Source organism: Phaseolus vulgaris, chromosome 1, assembly GCF_051622355.1.
Source record: "Phaseolus vulgaris cultivar YP4 chromosome 1, ASM5162235v1, whole genome shotgun sequence".
NCBI classification, from domain to species: Eukaryota; Viridiplantae; Streptophyta; class Magnoliopsida; order Fabales; family Fabaceae; genus Phaseolus; species Phaseolus vulgaris.
The window spans coordinates 34,422,994-34,435,516 of record NC_143498.1 but is presented as its reverse complement, the minus strand read 5'-3'; the positions used below and the strand labels follow the sequence as shown (position 1 = coordinate 34,435,516).

Sequence of the window (12,523 nt, the reverse complement as noted above, 5' to 3'; positions counted from 1 at the left end):
AAGACTCCATATGAATTGTTCAATGGATGGAAACCCAATATCTAAAGAACAAGGTTCCTTAAGGAATTGTGCAGAAGAAGATGAGCAAAACATCTTTCTAAAGAATCTAGAAACCAATCGATTGATATTCTGCAACAGGAGGAGCTACCCAAGGAATAGAGGATTCCAAGAGACCTCTCTGTGGAAAACATAATTGGGCAGATTCATAAAGGTGTTTCTACAAAAATAACCATTGCAAACTATTGCAAACACATGGCCTTAATCTCACAAGTTGAACCCAAATCAATTGATGAAGCTCTCAAGGATGAGAATTGGACTGCTGCTATGCATGAATAGCTAAATCAATTCGTCAAGAATGATGTGTGCCTCCTGGTTCCCAAAACAGATCAGATGAACATCATTGGAACAAAGTGGGTGTTTAGAAACAAGATAGATGAATCAGGGGTGATAACAAGGAACAAAGCAAGACTTGTTGCAAAAGGGTACAATCAGGAAGAAGGGATAGACTATGACAAGACCTTTGTACCAGTGGCTAGATTGGAAGTTGTAAGGGATCAAAAACAGTTTGAAGAAACTTCAAAAACACAATGGTAAACATAATTGGGCTAGCTTTGGACCGGCCTAAGTTTAATTAGAAGTTTAGGAAACTCTAATTAAACTTAGGTTGGTATTTTAGGTACCAATCTTCATTTTAACAAAATTACAAAAGAAATTTCCTATGCTAATTTTGACAAGAATTTAAATGCTACTCTACACTAGAGTCTATGGCGTCTTGAGCATGTATAGGTAGGTTTCTCTGCCATCATTGGCAGTATTCCAATGTTCTTGAAGCTTCTTAGCCATGGCTCTAGTGATTGGCCTAATTTGACATGTTGGTGGGCTTTCAATTGAGTTGGTGCTTGGGCCTCTTCCATCATCCCCTCCCTCTTGAAAAGGATTTGTCCTCAAATCCAATGCTTCGTCTTCTTCATTAGTACCTACAAAAGGAGACAAATCAATGACATTAAAAGTGTCATGTACTCCATATTCCGCAGGTAAATCAAGTTCATATGCATTGTTATTGATTTTCTTGAGGACTTGGAAAGGTCCATCACCTCGGGGACTAAGTTTAGACTTTCTCTTAGTTGGGAATCTATCCTTCCTAAGATGAAGCCAAACTAGGTCTCCTTCCTCAAAAATGATTTCTCTCTTCCCCTTATTGTTATATTTGACATATTTCTCAGTTTGTTGTTGTATTTGTTTCTTTAACCTTCTCATGCATTTTCTTAACAAATTCAGCTTTGGTAGCGCCTTCCTTACGCATAAAAGTTTGTGGATTAGGAAGGGGTAACAAATCTAAAGGAGTAAGAGGGTTAAAGCCATATACAACTTCAAATGGGGAAATATTAGTAGTCTTGTGAACTACTCTATTGTATGCAAACTCAATATGGGGAAGATACTCATCCCAAGACTTGTGGCTACCCCTCATGACCGCCCTAAGCATAGTAGAAAGAGATCTATTGACTACTTCCGTTTGTCCATCCGTTTGAGGATGACAAGATGTGAAAAATTGAAGTTTAGTGCCAAGTTTTTCCCAAAGAGTTTTCCAAAAATGGCTTATGAACTTTGGATCTCTATCCGATACTATGTTTCTAGGTAATCCATGAAGTCTTACCACTTCTCTAAAGAAGAGTTTGGAAACATTTTGACATCCATTTTGCATGGCGTTTGTTCAACTTATGTTGACCTTTCAAATATTTCAAAGACTCATGATCACTATGAATGAAAAATTCTTTAGAAACTAGATAGTGTTCCCAAGCCTTTAAGGCTCTCACAAGTGCATAGAGCTATTTGTCATAGGTGGGGTAGTTAAGGGTGGCTCCATGACGTTTTTCACTAAAATAAGCAATAGGATGCCCACCTTGCAACAAAACCGCACCTATGCCAACTCCCGATGCATCACACCCTAGTTCAAAAGTTTTTGCTAAATTTGGTAAAGCTAGAATTGGTGCATTAGTGAGTTGAGATTTTAGCCTCTTGAAGGCTTGTTCATGCTTCTCATTCCAACAAAATGGAGTGTCCTTTTTCACTAACTCATTGAGTGGTGAAGCTAGACTTGAGAAGTTAGGCACAAAACGTCTATAAAAGCTTGCTAAACCATGAAAACTCCTAACATCTCCTACATTTTGTGGTGTTGGCCATTCTTGGATGGCTTTGATTTTCTCGGGGTCAACATGTAACCCATTTGTGTTAACTACAAAACCCAAAAACACTACACTATCAACACAAAAAGTACATTTGTCACTATTAGCAATCAAACTTTTAACTCTAAGCACTAAGAGAACTTCCTTAAGGTGTCTTAGGTGGTCTTCTAGGATTTGACTATAAACTAAGATATCATCAAAATAAACTACTGCATATTTACGTATACAATCCCTTAAGACATGATTCATGAGCCTCATGAAGGTGCTAGATGCATTAGTGAGACCAAAAGACATCACCAACCACTCATATAGTCCAAATTTGATTTTAAAAGCAGTTTTCCACTCATCACCCTCTTTGATTCGAATTTGGTGATATCCACTTTTAAGATCAATTTTGGAAAATATGATGGACCCATGCAACTCATCAAGCATATCGTCTAGTCTTGGGATTTGATGCCTATACTTGATGGTGATGTTATTGATGGCTCTACAATCACAACACATTCTCCACTTGCCATCTTTTTTTGGCACCAACAAGACAGGTACAACACAAGGGCTTAAGCTCTTTTGAACCCAACCCTTCTCCAACAAATTTTGTACTTGCGATTTTATCTCCTTAGTTTCCTCAGGATTAGTTCTATAGGATGGTCTACTGGGTAGACTAGCCCCCGAAACTAAATCAATTTGATGTTCTATACCTCTGAAAGGGGGAAGTCCTATGGGCCTTCCTTAGAGAATATATCATCAAACTCTTTTAAAAGATCTTCTACTTGAGGAGGTAAAACACAAGTCTCAAGAAGAGTGGCAGTGCATGTAAGTGTTCCTTTACAAATGATAAGGCTTGAAGGTTGTTCAACAAGAAACATATTCTCAAAGGTATTTTCAAATTTTTCGTCTTGTTGAATGACCTTGTGGGAAGGAATACTCTTCTCCCACGCCTTTGGCTCCTTAAGGCCTTTTTGTTTTTCTACTTTTTTTTTCTATTCATCCCTCTTTTGTTTCATTTGAACTTGATCTTTTACCACTTGTGAATGTGATAAAGGATTGAGTATAAACTTCTTTTCGTTTTGGGTGAAGGTAATCTTGTTGGTTAGACCATTGTGCATGATTTTCTTGTCAAATTGCCCAGGTCTACCCAATAAGATGTGACAAGCTTCCATGGGAACTACAGAAAACGTTATCTTTGTAGTTACCCACAGAAAACTCGACTTTCACTTGCTTGTCTACGTTAGTTCCCCATCTTCATTGATCCATTGAAGTTTGTAAGGTTTTGGATGAGGGACTAATTGTAGATTTAGCTTTTCAACCATCCTAGCGCTACAACAATTGCAACAAGAATCACTATCCACAATGAGAGAACATATATTTTCTAAAACCTTACATCTTGTATGAAAGATGTTCTCTCTTTGTGTTTCTAGGTTCACGCTAGTTTGGTTGTTGAGGGTTCTTCTAATCATCATCAATTCCCCCTCACATGGATATACAGTCTCATTGTTCTCCTCTTCTTTCACACTAGGTTCGTCATCACAACTATTATACTCGTCTACCCCTCTTAAAAACAATGTTCTTTGGTTTGGGCATTGAGCTTGTACATGACCTTTTCCATAACATTTAAAGCACTTGACATCCCTAGCCCGGATAGGTGGAGTGAGCATATCTTTTCCTACACTTTTGGGAGTTTCTCTTGGTTTTTCCTTAGGTACATTTTCCTCCCTTTTAAACTCTCTTCTTGGATAAGAATTGGGGTATGACCCTTCCCTACAACTTGAAGTTTTCCTCAAATTTTGTTGTTCAACCTTGATACACAATTAAACTAAATCATTCAAGTCTTGGTAGGGTAATAGTTCAACTCTATCTCTATTCTCAAGATTAAGCCCACTTAAGAATCTTGCAATGGTAGTGGATTCGGATTCCCTAATGGAGGCTCTCATCATGTATAGTTCCATTTTCTGCCTATATTCCTCTACACTCATGGTCTTTTGTTGGAGTCCTTGGAGCTTGTCCATTAACTCCCTATTATAGTAGGAGGGAATATGGCGGCGTCTTAAGGCTCCCCTAAGATCATTCCAATATTCTATGGGAGGGTCCTTATAAAGACGCCTATCTCTCTCAAGGGCCGTCCACCAATACATAGCATTGCCTTGAAAACTTAAAGTGGCTAGGGGTACTTTCCTCTCCTCACTCACCCTATGGCAAGCAAATAATTGTTCGACCTTCATCTCCCAATCTAAATAAATATACTTCTACATTTTCTTTTCCATGGAAATGAGGCAAATCTACCCTAACCTCTTTTAGGCTTTCTTTTTCTTGTCTTTCTCTTCTAGTTCGTCTAGGGGATGGTTGGTAATATTCATTGATCCTAAGACTTTCTTCCCCAAAAGATTCATGATGTTTAGAACTAGATGCATGGGAACTTTTTTTAGATTTGCTAGAGTTTTCATCCTTTCCTTTAGCCATTTTTAGCTGTTTGAGTTGCTCCTCATGTTATGATAGTGATTGAAAGTCCTTGGCTAATTCTTTTACAAGATTTTTAATGGACTTTAGATCACTTTCACTAGATCTAGAAGAATGGGCTGACATGGTTAAAGCTTTGTGTTAAAAGTAATTTACCTCAAGAAAGAAAAGGAGAGTAATGAAGGTAGCTTTCCAGGAAAGAGAGGTGGATCACTAGGATCTCTTAAGTACCAAGTCTTTCCTTGCCAAAATCTATCCCTCAAGACTTCTCACAAATCTTTTTCTAAGTAATTTACTTAGATCACAATTAAGAATGAGAACCACAATTTTTATGCAAAGCAATTAAACAAACAAAGCAAATAAGCAATGTAAAGCAATTAACAAAAACACAATTAAAATCTAATAGCTAGAAAGCTTTTAAAACTAGGCGTATCCTAAGGTGAGGCTTTTAGACACTTAGAGCCATTGAAGACACACTCACCGTCTAATGCGTAATTATTCCACTAATTAATCAAAGTTGAATGTAGTTACAATTCAAAGGAAATACAATAGAACTTGAATTACAAAAGTAAAATTTAGATTTCCTATGCTATGCACTCCTTTGCTTTTGGTACTCCGTCTTGTTGTGACCCACACTTTGTATGTTTTTATAATCTCACTTGTTGCAGCCCCTTGCTTAACCAGTTAAGGTTAGTCAATTTAAATCTTCAAAACAGTACCTACTAAGTAGTGATGGACTCACCATAAAGGTTATTTCCAAACTTAACAAGCACCACTTCAAAAATCTTTCACCAACAATAGAGGTCAACAAATTTAAAGCAAAGAACAATTCAATTTAGAAATAGGACAACAGCAAATGGAGTAATTGTATGACACAACTTGAAAGAGTATTGAATAAATTTGAGAAGCAAACAAATAAAGCACTCAAGAAAAGGTGGCACACAAATTGAACCTAAGGAATGACACTAGAATTGATTAAGAAAACCAAAACAGTACTACTGGAAATTTGAGGCACAAAATGCGTGACTTAGAAAATTTATGCTGAGCTGGATATTTGAAATTTAAACCACAAGCAGTTCAAGATCTTAGCAAAATTTTTGCTTTGAAATCACACCAAAACAATGCACCAATTAATTGTGATAAATTTTTCAAATATGTTGTCTAATTACCGTCTCTGTTCACATCACAATGCACACTTTTTTCATTTAATTTATCATTTTTTTTCTATTTTGAATTTTGACTTACTTCTTTTTTTTTATATTTTTTTTCTAATACATCAACCTGTGTAAATCCAAAATTTTACAATTTTTCTCCAACGGATTTTAATTTGATAAGTAAAAACAGCAAGCACAGAATTAAAACAGAGTAATCCTAATCCTGGAATTAACAACAATTTAAAGAAACTTCAAAAACACAATGGAATTGATGTATAAGAATTTGTATGAATCTATCACACAAATATGAACTCAAATCTAAAAGAAAAATGCACCAAAGGATCAAACAATTTCAGATTAAAAACTGGACTCAAAGCAAATCAAGCAACCAAAATTATCAAAAACAGCACTACATGGAATTGATGACAATTTAGGAGAAACAAGACTTGACAAAACACAATTGGATTTAAAAATCAAAATGACTCAAATCAACACAATATGAATTGATTAAAATTGCAATAAAGACTCAAATAAACAAAAAACAGAAAAACAACACAAATCAAATATGGAATCCATCAGTGGCAGTATTCCAATCTTCTTGAAGCTTCTTAGCCATGGCTCTGGTGATTGGCCCAATTTGACATGTTGGTGGGCTTTCAATTGAGTTGGTGCTTGGGCCTCTTCCATCATGATGATGGAAGAGGCCCAAGCCCATGATAGAAGAAGCCTAAGCCCAAGCCCAAGCCCAAATACAAGTTCAAGCTTCAGCTCAAGCCCAACAAATAGAAGATCTGGGCCAACTAAGCATCATTGGATGTCTCTTTTTGTAATTACTCTTGAGTAGGTTTTTAGTAGAAAATAAAGGGAGGTGTAGATATAGATATAAGAGGTGCAAATGTATAAAGATAAGTCATACCTTCCATGTGACATAAAAAGAAAGTGTAGGTGTAGATTTAGGAGGTGTCAAAGAAAGAAACCAAGTCACACTTCCCTTATGACTAGGAATTGGCTCCAAATTCAAATGCTTATCATTTGAATTTCCCTTCACTTTCATTTGAATTTTCTGCCCTAAAAACACTATAAATCAGAGGGCTTGGCTCATGTAATTTCAAGATTAATATACTAGTGAATTGCTGCCAAATTTGAGCCAATTTCACTTCTTGTCTCACTACAAAAAAAAATAACTTTTAGTGACCACCAAATTCGGTCGCTAAAGATACTTGTGACCGAAATAGTCACCAAATAAAGATGGAAGCGAAAACCCTAGTCGCAAAACATTTAGCGACAGAATTATAAATTAGTCGCAAATTTGCGACTAAAATTTCGGTGGCTAAATCGGTCGCAAAAAAGTTGGTCAGTAGAATTCAAGAACAAAATTAGCGACCAAATTTTTATAAAAAAATGGTAACTAAATCGTTCACAAAAAGTTGTCATCAGAATTCAGTAACCAAATTAGTGACCAAATTTTTATAAAAAAACGGTGACTGAAATAAAAGGTGATAGCGTCGCTAATGGATTAAAGTAATTAATTAAAAAAAAACTTGTGGTGACTAATTCGGTGACCAAATGGAGACACCTATAGCGACAAAAATTAATTTCAGTGACTAAATATTTTTTTTAATTACAGCGACCGATTTTGTTTCGATCACTAAACATCTTTGTAGATATATTCACCAAATTAGTTTTGGTGGCTATTTTTATATATATTATTAATATTTATTTAAAATGTAAAAGAAATGTGAAAGTTTACTTAGAATGCATTTGGATTGGTGAAATCGTTTTGGATTTTATTTGAAAACATTAATTGCTTTTAACAATGATAATGCAATTGGAATATGTATTCTAGTAATATAAAAGATATATAGAGCAGCTAACCTAGGAAGCAAATAGAGATGCACCACATCTCTCACTCTGTTTATGACCATTAATATCATTTTTATTAAATTGAAATTTATTTCAATTAAACTTCTTTCATTAAATTCTCATTAACCTACCATTTCATATATTTTAATAAACGTAAAAGGGTATTTGGCATGCAAACATTAACCTACCATTTCATATAATACCAGCTGCATTGCTAAATTCCAAAGTTTGTCAAATGTGTCCTTGGTTGTTTTTACAAAGTATGAAAATATGAGATAATTATTTTTTAAAATAATGTCTACTGATTGATTACTTTGTAAGTCATCAAATAGGTATGAGTATAAAATTAATAGTCACCAAAAACTCATTTTAGAACGTCTCATGGTACACGAATCTCTAACAAATTTAGATACCCTAACCCATCTATTATAAACTCCTGCATAAATTGAAGCCCTCCGGAAAGAAAAGGAAATGTAGAACTTCCATTCATCAACATGCAATATAGAACATTCTTTGAAGGCCACCTGGAAAAGAATTCAACCAATAACTCTAAAGCTAGATCAGGGTGATAAGGATCAATGTGAAATCCTAATATTTAGCGACCAACGCCACTCAAGGCCTAATGCTCCTAATCTTCTTTGCTGAAATTCACTCTGATAAGGCTCTGGGTATGGTATAATTACTGAAAGTTTGGCAGCATAGATAACCAACAATTAGTAAGATTACATGAGGGATAAAGAAATGGCTAAGAAATATCCAAGAAAACAAGTAACCTGAATCACAAAGCAAATCTTGCACTTCTTATGTATACCTCTAAATATTTATCACAAGTAGAGCTAGTGAATGCATCAGTTAATGTGCTAGTGTGAAAATTAAATACTTCACTACACGTTGGCTTTTATATTTTAAGACCTCAATTTTTATATTGTACATTTGGATTTCAAAAGAATGCATCCGGATACCTTATAGAATTGATAACATAAAACTGTAATTTAAAACATTGGTAACTAAAATACCTCGTCAGAAGTTCCAGATTCATCATCACCATCAAGGTCATCATCAGATTCGTCAGAATCAGAATCATCCTCCTCATCCCTTTAGCTTTTATCACAGGTTTCCCTAAACGAAGATAACTATTAGCTATCTACATAGTAATACACAAAACTAAACAATATATTTCCCATATAGAGGAAGAATGTACCATTTTCTTGACCATTCAAGACAAGATCCTCCTCGTCTTCTTCACTATCTGTTCAAATTATAGAAAATAAAACCATTCTTGAGCAAGCAAATTAAATAAAAGAACTGTAATAACAGGTTCAAGAGAAACAAATGACCCTCACCTGAAAAGTCAACAATGTTACCCTCGTCACTAATGCCACAACATCACACAAGTTAAGGAAAAATGAAAGATGAAGTAGAAATGTAAATGAATTTTAGTAAAAAAATCCCCATTTCAATACCATGCCAATACAGCCATCACAATAAAAATCCAAACAAACCATAAACAACAACAAAATAGGTACAAAGGTTTTAAATTATCTATGCAGTCAAAATTTCATAATATTTATTGATATTGCAAAAACTTGCATGCAAATTACAACCGCAGTAAGTAAAAAAAACTTCAAGTTACAGTAAAAAAAACTTAAACTTCAAGTAAAAAAAACCTCAATCTCTAAAAAAATACCAATATACCATAATGAATCAAGAGTATAATATGAAGGAAGGATGCATTAGAACTTTGTATCCTCAAACAAAGACACTAGCACTTTTCGAAGAGTGCGAAAGCTCCGACTCAGAGTTGAGAACCATCGAAAGGTGGGGGATGTCATCCCGGGTTCCCAAAACAATCTTCTTGCCATCAACTTTCAAGTACAGAAGCACAACTTCATTTTCCTTTTCCATTTTCCCCTCTCCAAGGGCAACCTGGAAATGTGTATGTATGAACTCACTGGATCCATGGGATCAACCTTCACAGTTTGCCCAACCTTAACCTCAACGCCTAAATTTCAAACCAACACATAACATTAACATCACATCGCCAAAATTATTCACCGATTCCGCAAACCCACACATAAACATTAGCACACGAAACTTTAATCGGCAGGTTCAAACAAGAATAATCGATCAGATTTAGCGTATTGCCAAAATTGAAAGATAAAAAATAAAGCAAAGAAAAAGGGAATAGAAAAATTTACACTAAAATTCCATTGGTGATTCCATTAGCAGGAACGACATGCAGAGAAAAAGTAAGAGAAAGGAGAGAAAGAGAAGGTGAATTAGGAGAAAATGGGTTTAAGGATTTAAGAAATGAATATATATTCACTTCGTTAGGGTTTTTAAAGTTCCCACGCCTGTTTCTTCTCCCTTTTTTCTCTTTTCTCTTTTTAGGAAAATATTTTGGATATTGTTCATATATATTTAATATTTCCTAATTTAATATATTATTCTAGTTTTAGTTTTTTTTATGTCCGTGATATTTTATCTACACTTTTTTAAAGATCTTTGTTGCAGAGGGGAGTTATAGATTAAAGTTATATTATTATTATTAAAATAAATAATTATATTTAATTACCAAAAGAAATTTGGTAGTTAAAAAATAAACGTATTTGGTGGTTGATTTTGTGGCGAAAACAAATAATTATATTTAGCGACAAAAAAAAATTAGTGGCTAAAAAATAAACAAATTTGGTGGCTGATTCGGTGGCAAAAATAAACAATTATATTTAGCGACCAAAATAAAATCGGTGGCTAAAAAATAAACAAATTTGGTGGCTGATTCAGTGGCAAAAATAAACAATTATATTTAGCGACCAAAAGAAAATCGGAGGCTAAAAAATAAACATATTCGGTGGCTAATTCGGTGGCAGAAAATAAGCAATAATATTTAGCGACTGAAATAAAATCGGTGGCTAAAAAATAAACATATTCGGTCACTAATTCGGTTGCAGATATATTTTTTCCAATTTATTCAAAACAGTCACCACTTTAGCGACCAACGGTTTTGTCACTCTCATGTTCTGTCGCAAAACTAACTAACATCATTAATAATTCAGTCGGTCGCTATTTCGGTCGCATATTTGACACTACAGGTATTCGGTAGCTATTTCGGTTGCAAATTGCGACCACTTATTTTCGGTTGCTGAATTCAGTGACTAAATTGTTATTTTCTTGTAGTGTCTAGAACCTCCCAAGGTTAGACTATTGATCTTCAATTCTCACTTTACCAAAGAGAGATGGCCTCACCACTCTCATTCATTACCTAGCATGCACCTCCAAGGCCACCACACCTTTGAGAAGGGCCTTGTTCGTCATCCTCCATTGTGCTTCCGCCAATCACCAACAAAATCTCCAAATCATGAAGGCACTTCTCCATCATTTGGTATCAGAGCTATGGTTCTTCAAGAGCGAAGTGTGTCTTCTTCTTTTCATTTTAATTTTTGTGTTTGATTTTGGATTCCTTTTTGTTCATCACTTCCATATTGTCTTGCTGTTTTTTATTTTTCGTTTTGAATTGGTGTGTTGTTTGGAAATTCCAATCGGTGCATCTTGTTCAATTGTTCTTGAGCAATCCTTGTGCAATTTTGTGTAGGATTCCATATTGTTTTTTTGTTGTTGTTTTGTTTTGGTTTATTTGAGTATTTATTGCAATTTTAATCGGTTCATATTGTGTTCATTTAAGTCATTTTGATTTTTGAATCCAATTGTGTTTTGTCAAGTCATGTTTCTCCTAAATTGTCATCAATTCCACGTAGTTTTGTTTTTGATAATTTTGGTTGCTTGATTTTAAATTTTAGTCCAGATTTATAATTTTGTGTTTGATCCTTTGGTGCATTTTAATTTTTAGATTTGAGTTCATACTTGAGTGCTAGATCCACACAAGTTCTTATACATCTCTCCCATTGTGTTTTTGAAGTTTCTCAAAATTGTTTTTAATTCTAGAATTAGGATTCCTCTGTTTTTTATTATGTGGTGGCTGTTTTTACTTATGAAATTAAAATTTGTTGTAGAAAAATTATGAAATTCTGGATCTAAATAGGTTGATGTGTTAGAAAAAAAAGGAAAATGAAGTCAAAATTCAAAATAGAAAAAAAAATGATATATCAAATACAGGTGTGCATTCTAGCGCGAACAGAATCAGTGATTTGACAACAGATTTGAAAATTTTATCACAATTAATTGGTGTATTGTTTTGGTGTGATTACAACGCCAACATTTTTTTAAGATCTTGAAATGCATGTGAATTAAATTTAAAATTCAAATTCCAAATATACAGCTCAGCATAAATATTTTAAGTCACTCATTTTGTGCTTCAAAATTCCAGTAGTACTGTTTTAGTTTTATTAATCAATTATAGTGCCATTCCTTAGGTTCAATTTCTGTGCCACCTTTTGTTGAGTGCCTTATTTGTTTGATTGTCATATTCATTCTATACTCTTTCAAGTTGTGTCATATAATTACTCTATTTGTTGTTGTCCTATTTCAAATTGAATTGTTTCTTTGCTTTAAATTTATTGACCTCTATTGTTGGTGAAAGTTTTGAAAAGTGGTGCTTGGTTAAGTTTGGAATTAACCTTTGTCGTGAGTGCATTACTACTTAGTAGGTACTGTTTTGAAGATTTAAATTGACTAAACTTGAGAGGTTGAACAAGGGTGCTGCAGCAAGTGAGTTTACAAAAATACACAAAAAGTGGGTGCCAATAGAAAGAGTCACAACAAGAAGGAGTACCAAAAGAAAAAGAAATGCATAGAATAGGAATTCTAAATTATACTTGTGTAGTCCAATTTCTTTTGAATTGTAATTGCATTAAACCTTGATTAATTAGTGGATTAATTACGCATTAGACGGTGAGTGTGTCTTCAATGGCT

The 12,523-nt window shown here is 34.3% G+C and overlaps 1 long non-coding RNA gene across 1 annotated transcript; it reads right to left on the bottom strand.

The window, feature by feature from the left end:
- Window positions 1-7,975: 7,975 nt before the first annotated feature.
- LOC137813930 (uncharacterized) lies at window positions 7,976-10,042 on the bottom strand. The gene is made up of 6 exons (XR_011081557.2): window positions 9,853-10,042; window positions 9,387-9,656; window positions 8,998-9,026; window positions 8,856-8,903; window positions 8,671-8,773; window positions 7,976-8,336 (listed from the first exon to the last, which is right to left on the bottom strand). It is a non-coding gene; the product is annotated as an uncharacterized LOC137813930 (long non-coding RNA).
- Window positions 10,043-12,523: the final 2,481 nt, after the last annotated feature.